Source organism: Halyomorpha halys, unplaced genomic scaffold (genome assembly GCF_000696795.3).
Source record: "Halyomorpha halys isolate HHAL.00 unplaced genomic scaffold, Hhal_1.1 Scaffold594.1, whole genome shotgun sequence".
NCBI lineage: Eukaryota > Metazoa > Arthropoda > Insecta > Hemiptera > Pentatomidae > Halyomorpha > Halyomorpha halys.
In genome coordinates this window covers 322,300-331,583 of record NW_027114174.1, presented here as the reverse complement: position 1 = coordinate 331,583, position 9,284 = coordinate 322,300, and the positions used below count along the sequence as shown (strand labels likewise).

At 31.5% G+C, this 9,284-nt stretch overlaps 1 protein-coding gene across 5 annotated transcripts in view; it reads right to left on the bottom strand.

The window, feature by feature from the left end:
- Window positions 1-9,284, bottom strand: part of LOC106684598 (zinc finger protein Xfin) — an 81,657-nt gene that overhangs the window by 31,310 nt on the left and 41,063 nt on the right. The window contains exon 3 of one of the 5 annotated variants that reach the window (XM_067051413.1): window positions 5,407-5,643. The exons of the other annotated variants lie outside the window; for them this stretch is intronic. The gene's annotated coding sequence lies outside the window, so the exon portion shown is untranslated. The remainder of the gene's footprint in view (window positions 1-5,406; window positions 5,644-9,284) is intronic. 5 annotated transcript variants of the gene reach the window in all.

The following is a 9,284-nucleotide window of genomic DNA, read 5'->3' as shown; positions in this document are numbered from 1 at the left end:
ATTCTTAATAACAGTGAAGCAAAGCAACAACATGATAAACATAACAAATATGAACTAAAATATAATTGGATAAATGTCTTTCAGAAAAAAATGCGAAAAACATCAATACCCCAATATTCTCCAATTTAAATTATGAATATTACCAAATAATATGCAAATCAAATATCGACATCCTAAACAAAAAATACTCCACTAATTTTGTTTCTTAGAGATAGATATCAATCTCAGGATAATCCAACAAAATATTAATATTTTATTGACATTCTTATTAATACCGATATCAAAATTTAGTAACGATATTCCGATATTAATTATATTAGGGGTATTCATGGTCTTTAGTTTAACATGTTGAAGAGTGTTAAATGGAAAAATATTTCCTTCTTTTATTATGTAAAAACGATGTAATATTTAACATATCAGAGAGTGTGTTAGTACCAAACTCAACAAAGACAGTATTTTACAGCAGTTCAAGCGTGTGAGATCTTATTCCTTCTTTCTTTTTTTCAAGTTTTACTTTCGCTGATACTTAAGTTATATATACATTTATATTATTAAAAAATTATAGAAAAAAATCGATATTTTATTTTGAAATTTTCCATAAAATATTCTAGTTCTAGAGAAAATATAGGTATTTGATTAAATAATATGGGACTAAACATACAGAACGATATTAATAATAATATTGAATATCGAAATAGATATAAAATTGATGGAAAAAAAATCGATATTACATTTTTTAAATTTTCCATAAAATATTCTAGTTTTTTAAACGAAATATCGACTTTTCGATTAAATAATGCCGTAAATTAACTTTGATATCGATAATGATAAGGATGTTGAACATCAAACTCGTTAATAACATTATTGAAAGATTATATCCTTACTTGATTTGGAAGCTTTCATTTAAATTGTCTATTTTTTTTAAAACAAAATATCAATATTTCTTTTAAATAATATCTGATTATAGTTACTAAAATTTCCATCGATGTTAATAAGAAAGTCAAATATTGAAAACTACGGTTCTTTTTAAAAGCATATTCTTATTTCGATTACATTTTCATGGAATATTTATGTTTTCACTAATGAATCTATCCTTTATTTTCTGTAAAAATTTTAAATGAAATATTGATATTTCGTTTATTGCCAATGATTTTTTTGTTTGTTTATCTATTTAGCTAGCAATAAGACCTTTTTTTTTAACTGATATTCGATGTATCGAAGAAAATATCGATATTCCCATATTATCAGAGACAAAATATCGATTTCCATATCCTATTCCTAGCTTGACGCAATCCATCAGGACACCTCTACACAACAATAAAAGCCAGGATATTAGGAAAGTGACCACATGGAAGAACAAAAACCAGATGGATAGCCAAATTCAACAAAGATGCGAAAGAGCTGCAAGCAGAAAACTGGAAAGAACTAGCCCAACATAGGCAGGCGTCGAGAAGGTTGGTTCGGCCGGCCCAAGACCTACTGGTACAAGGTCTGTAGGGCCAATCGAAAAAACCAAAATCAACTGTTAACCTAGTTCAGCTACAAAAATTGTGGCAAAACATTATCGGGATCAACTGTTGCAGCAGTGCACATCTACATGAGCACCACAAAAAAAAAAAAAAAAAGAAATTAGGAAAACATTAATTATGTTAATTACTTTTGCATTCTTATTTACTTATTTAAGCGTGGGTTTACATATACAAATGGAAATAAAGGATCATGAACAATGATTACAAGCTCTTAAACCGTAGACCTCAATTATTTTCCCGACAAATGAAACGATTCCTACAAAAGATTATGATTCTTTATTTTCTTGAAATGTATTTCCCAAAAAGGACAAAGTGAAAGAAGAAATAAAAAGACTGACTGAATCAATGGTGGTCTATTGGTAATAATCGCCTGTAATTGTACACAAGTAACTGCTACACTTTTATCACCTCGAGGAAGTGATGTAACGAAAGGTAAAAATATCTCTTTGTCAAGCTTATCCACCGCTCAATAATAGGTCACCGCTATAAAGTTATCAGTAAGAGCTAACCGCCTCTAAGCCATCTTATTAACCTATCCTGGCTTACAGATTCAAACTTGATAGGATAACTGTACTAGTTATTCATATATTCAATTTGCAAATTCATATGGTTTAAAAATGAATATGAAAGCAATATCAATAAGAACAAAATTAATGCGAACTAAATATAAATTTTAACAAGACTAAAATAGCTTACATTTCATAAAAACATACACATAAGCGCTACAAAGTCGGTTGCGAAAGAATTACATGAATATTTTGAGGTACGTATTTTTACAATTTTTTAATCTTTAATCTTATACTTTAATCTGATACTTATAGAAAATAACGTATTATTTAAAAATAATTAACAGTGACTAAATTATTATAAATAGTTATTAAAGTAGAATAGCTAATAACTATAATCAATTAAATAGCATTTTTAATTCAGTGTGGGAGTGGGTAGCTCATTGGTAAGGCATTCTGCCATTTACTCCAAGGACCCGGGGCGAATCCGGCTGTGGCAGACAATTATTTTCTGTTTCACTGTATTCGTTAGTCAGTCCTGTGGGTTCGGAAGCCCTTCGGGGTGCACCCAGCCTCATAAACTGAGTACCCTTAATTGGGTAAAAATGTGGCAGTCGAGCGTGACCCTGATAATGTGAAAGAACTAACACATCATCCTACAGGAGGCCGATGCATTAAACCTAGTCGATAAAATATGTACCTGTAAATAGTTTTAAATGTTAGTATCTACCATCCAAAACCCATACTAATTAGCTAATTAATTTAATGAAGAAAAACAAATTAGGCCATTTATTTTGCCTATATCTCCTAAACAGTAAATCCATGCAAAAAAGTAAAAATAAATGATACTCTGTTTGGAATGAGTATCGAAAGGTAGTATTTGGATAAACAACTTGCTCTTAAGGTATATATATGGACTTTTTAGTAGTTAAGGCCAACTATTGGCGAGCTGGAACGACCATAACAGATGTACATAGCATAAAAACAGATTATTAGGTTATGCAACTCCTTTTTGTAGAATTTAGTATTCCTTGGTTTGTTCTTACCGTTAAACAAAATAGAATACCTGCTGTAAATCGTTACTTTATCAACCCTAGCAGATGAGCCTGATCATAAGCAAATCACCTCTTTGCACATCCGTTAATCAAGAAACTGTTACCCTTCATGAATTATAGCAGTACATTTTGTTTATTCACCAATACTCTAAACAGTGTTTTCTTTCGAAAAAGTTGCAAGAAGATTGAATTCTATTTGGAATGAGTAGCTACCATAAGGTAATAATTCCATAAAGTTGTGTGGACATAAACCACAAGCTTTGGTCGCACATCAGCTTCATTGCACTTGAAATGAGCTATTGCAATTGGTACAACCGAAACACGTCATTTAATTATTACATTAAATGACGTGTTTCGGTTTTTTATTTGAGACAATTATTACGTTATGGTACTTTTTCGAAATCGATAATGTTCTTTTCTTTCTTGTATTGTAAATTTTACAACAGTACCCACGGTTCAGAATTTGTAGAAAAAAGCCAAAAAGAAAGACCTAAAATTTCGTTGTTTATTACGGTATCCAGTAAGCAACCGCTTTAGGACCTCCAGAAAAACCTTTCAGTATTACGTGTGGACTTGCATAGAGTAGTGTATCAAAGTTTTCGCAAAATTTCGTTGTTTGGTGGTTGATTGTCAACGATATACTACTTGCCCAAATACATAAGTTATCGTACTCATTTGACGCAGAATTTAATAATCTTCAATTTATTGTAACTTAAAGTTTTTGTTAGAATGCGTTGTTTAAGGGGAAGAAATAATTAAAAAGATTACCTGTTTCATCACCTTATGATATTAATAAAAATTTTAGGACAGCCAGAAGTGCGTTTTCATGTTAAGTGTGGTAAGAACTAATTTTGAAAACTATTTGCAGATGTATGTTTTAAGTGTAATGTTTAATGTATCGGGCATATGTACTACATATAGCAACGATCCCCGAAAGGGAGCACCCCTCACACCATGAGGTGTAACACGTTAGGGGTTTAGGGTATTTTATTTCACCCCTATCCTATTTGAAGATAGTATGTATGATCAGCAAGCCATGGAGCATTCATTGCTTTACGCTCTTTCGATATTATTAATACTGCAGCCTCAAATAAGTCTAAAAAAATAAGGTAAAAGAAGAATTTGGCTTGCCATTGGTACGTATCTTAACTTCTAGCAATAATTCAAAATTTTGTAATATTTTAGAAATTTGAGGTCTGTAAACGTTAAAAAGATGAGAAAACTCAATTTTCAAGATATTCCAAATTTTAAGGATCCGACTAATTCATAAATTCTAACGGAAACTCAGAGGGGGTATTCTCCTTGATCTACGGTAGCTACGGCAAAAGGAAAAAATAAATAAATAATAAAACAATAACTACGAATAAGAGTAGTAAAACTGTAGTTAGTGTAATCAAGCATTACTTGATTAGTAAACGTAATTCATTTTTTGATTAAATTCAGAGCACACACAACATGCATTAAAGGGCTATTGTTCAAACAATTATAGCAAAATGTCGATACAGCTCCTCTGCATTCGATTGATTAATCTCAATTCACTGATAAAGATAGATTAGTAATCAATGCAAACGGTAAACGACGAAGCCACCTTTGCTAGAGACTTTAATTCAGCCCACTAAATGTGCATCGCATTATCCAACTAGGGATTGTTATTTTCTTTTGCAAGGAATTAAATAACAAAATAAAATGAATACTGACTATGATTTTGATGTATCTATAAATTTGCATGTCTTTTCGCTTTTAATAGTAATATAAGTAATTTTTAATTATTCTTTTATTTTGAATTGGTAAGTAGAAGCTACTTTGTATTAAAAAGTGATCATTTAAATTATTCTACAGCACACGCTAAATCAATTTACTTGATACATAAGAGGAGTAAGAATAAGAAACAAGAAAAGAAAATTAAGATCAATAAATGGCAGAGCATCATCCAGAATATTGATCCTTAACCTCTTCTGATCTCATATCGAAATCGGGTCATCACTCATCTTTTGCAAACTCACTTCCACCCAGTTCTGGGTTGAGACCCATGGGTTTAGGTATTGTTGTTTATCTGTAGCAAAACTGGACAGATCAACCGGAAGGAGTAATACATCAATAAGTAATTCCCTAAGATCAATCATTTAATTAAAATCGTTATACTTTGTTGCTGGCTACAAAGTATAACAAAACCTCAGGCAAAATTAAAAACACCTATACCATGACCCATGATATAGGTAGGCTTTAATGGATAATTAAACTATTTATATTTATGTGATTTAGATTATATTTAAGTTTTGTCATTAAAGTTATGAATGAATTATTAGTAGGACAGACCCTGGACACTGTGATTGATCCGCTCGTTCTTGGACGAAGGGGCTTCGAGGTCTCACTTGGCCGGTTTCCCCCGGATCGATACAGGCTCCGACCTAAAAGAAAGTGGAGCTCGTCCTCAGCAGCGCTAAGCCTCCAACGGACTTGGCAAGGCCCCTCTCTGCATTGTCTTCACCCCATCCTGGCCTTCTCTTTGTTAGCCTTCCCTTTATTTTCTCTTACTGACCAACTTCAGTGCTCCTATTCATAAACCGTGCTTTACTTGCTTTAAATAAGGTAAAGTATTCTTAAAATATAATTTAAATTTCATCGCCACGTAACCAACTAATTTTTTACCTTGTGTTAAATTAAAGCGTGAATGAATCATTTCCACCGTATTTTTGACTGTATTTCAGAAAAATACAAGCATAATTGAGAGGGAAAAAACGACTCTATTGTTTCGCAGGTCAGCATATAGAAAACTGCATGAGATATTTCTGCTAAATTATGTTTTAAAGTGTGCTGAATTCAAAACTAACATTCATCTCGTACAGATTTTTTGAAAAATGAATTTTAAAAAATCACTATTGTATTACTGTGATCAATAAGGAACTGCATTCGATTTTTCAACTTTCTATACGGATTTTGACTAAATTAAACCAGGAAAAATAGTAATCAAATTTCATCACGTGAAGATTTTTCTAAAACTAAAGTTATATGTGTTTTATTTTGCGAGAAAGGTTCAACAGTAGTATTTCGAACTGCCATAGAGAGATAAATACCTGCTAACTTACACACTTGTACACCCTTACATGCCCTATAATTAGTCTGAGTATCTTGAAGTTTGTATTTTTTTTAACCACTTTTTCCTTAATTTTTTATTGCAAGCACCGTTCCCCAGAAACATTTCTCAATGTGAGCCCATCTATGGATCATATGAACTGTAAACAGCTATGTTTGGGTCACGATCCAGCCTTCAGGACACGTCGTTTAATTGGAATTTATATGAATACTCAATACATTGTACTAAAATTTGTGGGAAAAACGCCTATAGCTCTATGGTGTTGAACAAGACAGACCTGAGGCAAAGGGCTTCTTCACCACAGCTGAAAAAAATTTTGTTTGCATATCCGTGTTATAGATAGCCTCATTAATGTTGAGGGGCGAGTAAACTTAAATGTCACATCCATAAATTATCAAAACCTGCGATCTTACTTTATTTGCATAATTCATGTAGATTGCCACGAAATATCATAAATACAAATATAATCAAGAAAAAAAGAACAACACGTCTTGGATAAGTTTTCATAAATTAGTGTAAAATATAATAATGGCATCCAGGAACACTATTCTAGTATCTCATTTAGCATCATTTTGAAATATAAAATATATTTCAAATAATGGAAATAACTATAGAGATAAAGCAAGCGAAAGTAAGGATAAAAGACAAAAAGGGAAACGCATAATATTAATGCTAAGACATACACGACTAAACTCTCTCTTAACGTAGCCCTCATTCCACCCAAAGCTTTTATAGGCTCATTTTATTTCGACAGTATTAATTTTCCTCTCATCTGTACATCATCTTTATTGAGACTAAAAAAAAAAAAAAAATGGCTGCTGTTTATTGAATGGATAACGCAAGCACAAGACAAGGTTACACAGCTGTTGAACATGGTCCTATAGAAAACACCTGCGACTGTAAAAGATGCCAGACCTCTCTTTATAACCTCAAAATGACATGGATCACTACAAATTACTGTAATCTTTATAACTAAAATCTAATCTTTATACTAAAATCTTTATAACTAGTTTTTTTGTACTTCTAATTAAAAACTTTCAAGTTCAGGAAAATCTATAATGCGGGTCAATCAAATATAGAAACTTAGAAACTGATGATAATTCTAACCTACTGAAATTTTCATTTCTTAGATTAGGTAATATCGTAGAAGGAATGGAAAATCATGAAAGGAACGGAAATAAATCACAAAACTATGACGAAAAAATTAAATGATTCTTCAAAAATTAGTGCATATTAAACGAAATCAATATAAATAAATCTAATTGTTAAGTATAATTTCTGTTTGTTAGGATGTGACATTATAAAATCTAAAAGGAAGAATTTTTGAGTGAACAGATGAACCTTTTTTTTACGTAGTGTGGCACAAATTATTCATATAGACACCGTAAATATTTTGAAACCATTAGCTCAGAATGTAAAAAAACAATTTGCTAAATGTGTTCCTGGGTATAACGATTTTAGGAGCAAATAGTTTAACCAATTTATACGTATCATGGCTTAAATTAATCAGTAAGTCGATTTGAGCTTCTATTACTGAAAAATATTTTAAATATTCTCAACTTTATGTTGTCTTTTACGACACAGGTGTGAGTTCGTGATCGTACGTAATAATTTTTTCGACATGATTCAACCAAAACATGAAACAAGGTACAAGTTTTCCATTTTTGCCGGAGTATTTCGGAGACAGCACAAGATAGGAATACAACGAGGGATTATACAATTTTATATGAAATTTAATTTAGGAGAAAATAAAATATTCACTACAACGAATCATCTTTGATATATTCGTCAAAACTGAGAAAAGTGACCTGAAATGACAAGCGTTCTCCCACACTTGGCAACTGAAATCGATGGGACTTCATTGGGTGTTGACCTCCCGCATTTTGGAACTCCATGGGTTAAGCAGGCAAAATAATCCTAATTTGACTGGACTACGTCTGCCTCAGTACCCAGCGGGTTTGACTGATTTGATTTGTTGGCAGAGCCGTATTTTCTACCGCTTATGAAGTCTATAATTAAATAATAAAGTTTCATATAGCATGAGTTGAGACTACTTTGGAGTTCAACATTGTAGAATTTTGTTTCCCGTCTGCGGTTAGCATCCAGTGGTTATTTGTCGACATACAGTATGTTTTAAACGTATTCCAGTGGATACAGAATACAGAATATTAGTTTTAGTATCTGGATTGGATCTAGTATATATCACTACTATTTTCTTTTTTAGTATATACGGACATAGCCTCGTGAAACACCCTGTACACAAATGAAAAAAAATCTGTAGTATCTTGATAAGAGGTTTAATATTACTTTAAAAAAATGAATAAAACCTTGTGAAAAATTATCTGATTCTCATTTGACTTTTGTTGAAGAGTGGACTTCGATTAACTAGGCTGTTTCTTCATCATCTTTAGCTAAGTTTGCAATAGCCAAAAACAGATTGAAAATGTCGACAAATCAGAAATCCAAGGAACAATAAATAATGACGATGTCCTTTCAAAAATCCTTAGAAACCGTCGAGGATGAACTAGCCAAAATAAAAAGCTGTGGCATCAAGTGGCCAGCCTTTTAAATAATATAGATATATGTACTTATATGTAACTTAAATATATTCTTTCCACTAACTTGTACATGTTTCAAAGATGTAAAATTTTAAAGATCCTCTTATATTTATTTATTGAAATATTATATGTTTTGTTTTGTATGAAATTGGATAAAAAATTATGATTAATTATTATATTACTTTTAATAACGATCACCACAAAAATAATTCATAAACTTTTTTCAACGTTAAAACTCCACTCAAATAACCAGCCAACAGCTAAAAATGTTAATATTGCAAATAGAACGAAGGTTTAGTACAACAGGGTAATCAATATAAATTAAAATCAAAATTCAATACAAAGTAAAATATAACGAGTTCAATCCTCAATCGGAGGTGTTTTCGTATTTAATAATACCTCAAGTAATATGACTATTTTACTGATGAAGAGCTGTATCCATTCAGGAGAACAAACACTGAATGAAATTAAGAAGAGAGGAGCCATATTAGAACCCCAAACCAACTAACTTATAAGCGCCATGACTTTTTACTGATGAAGAG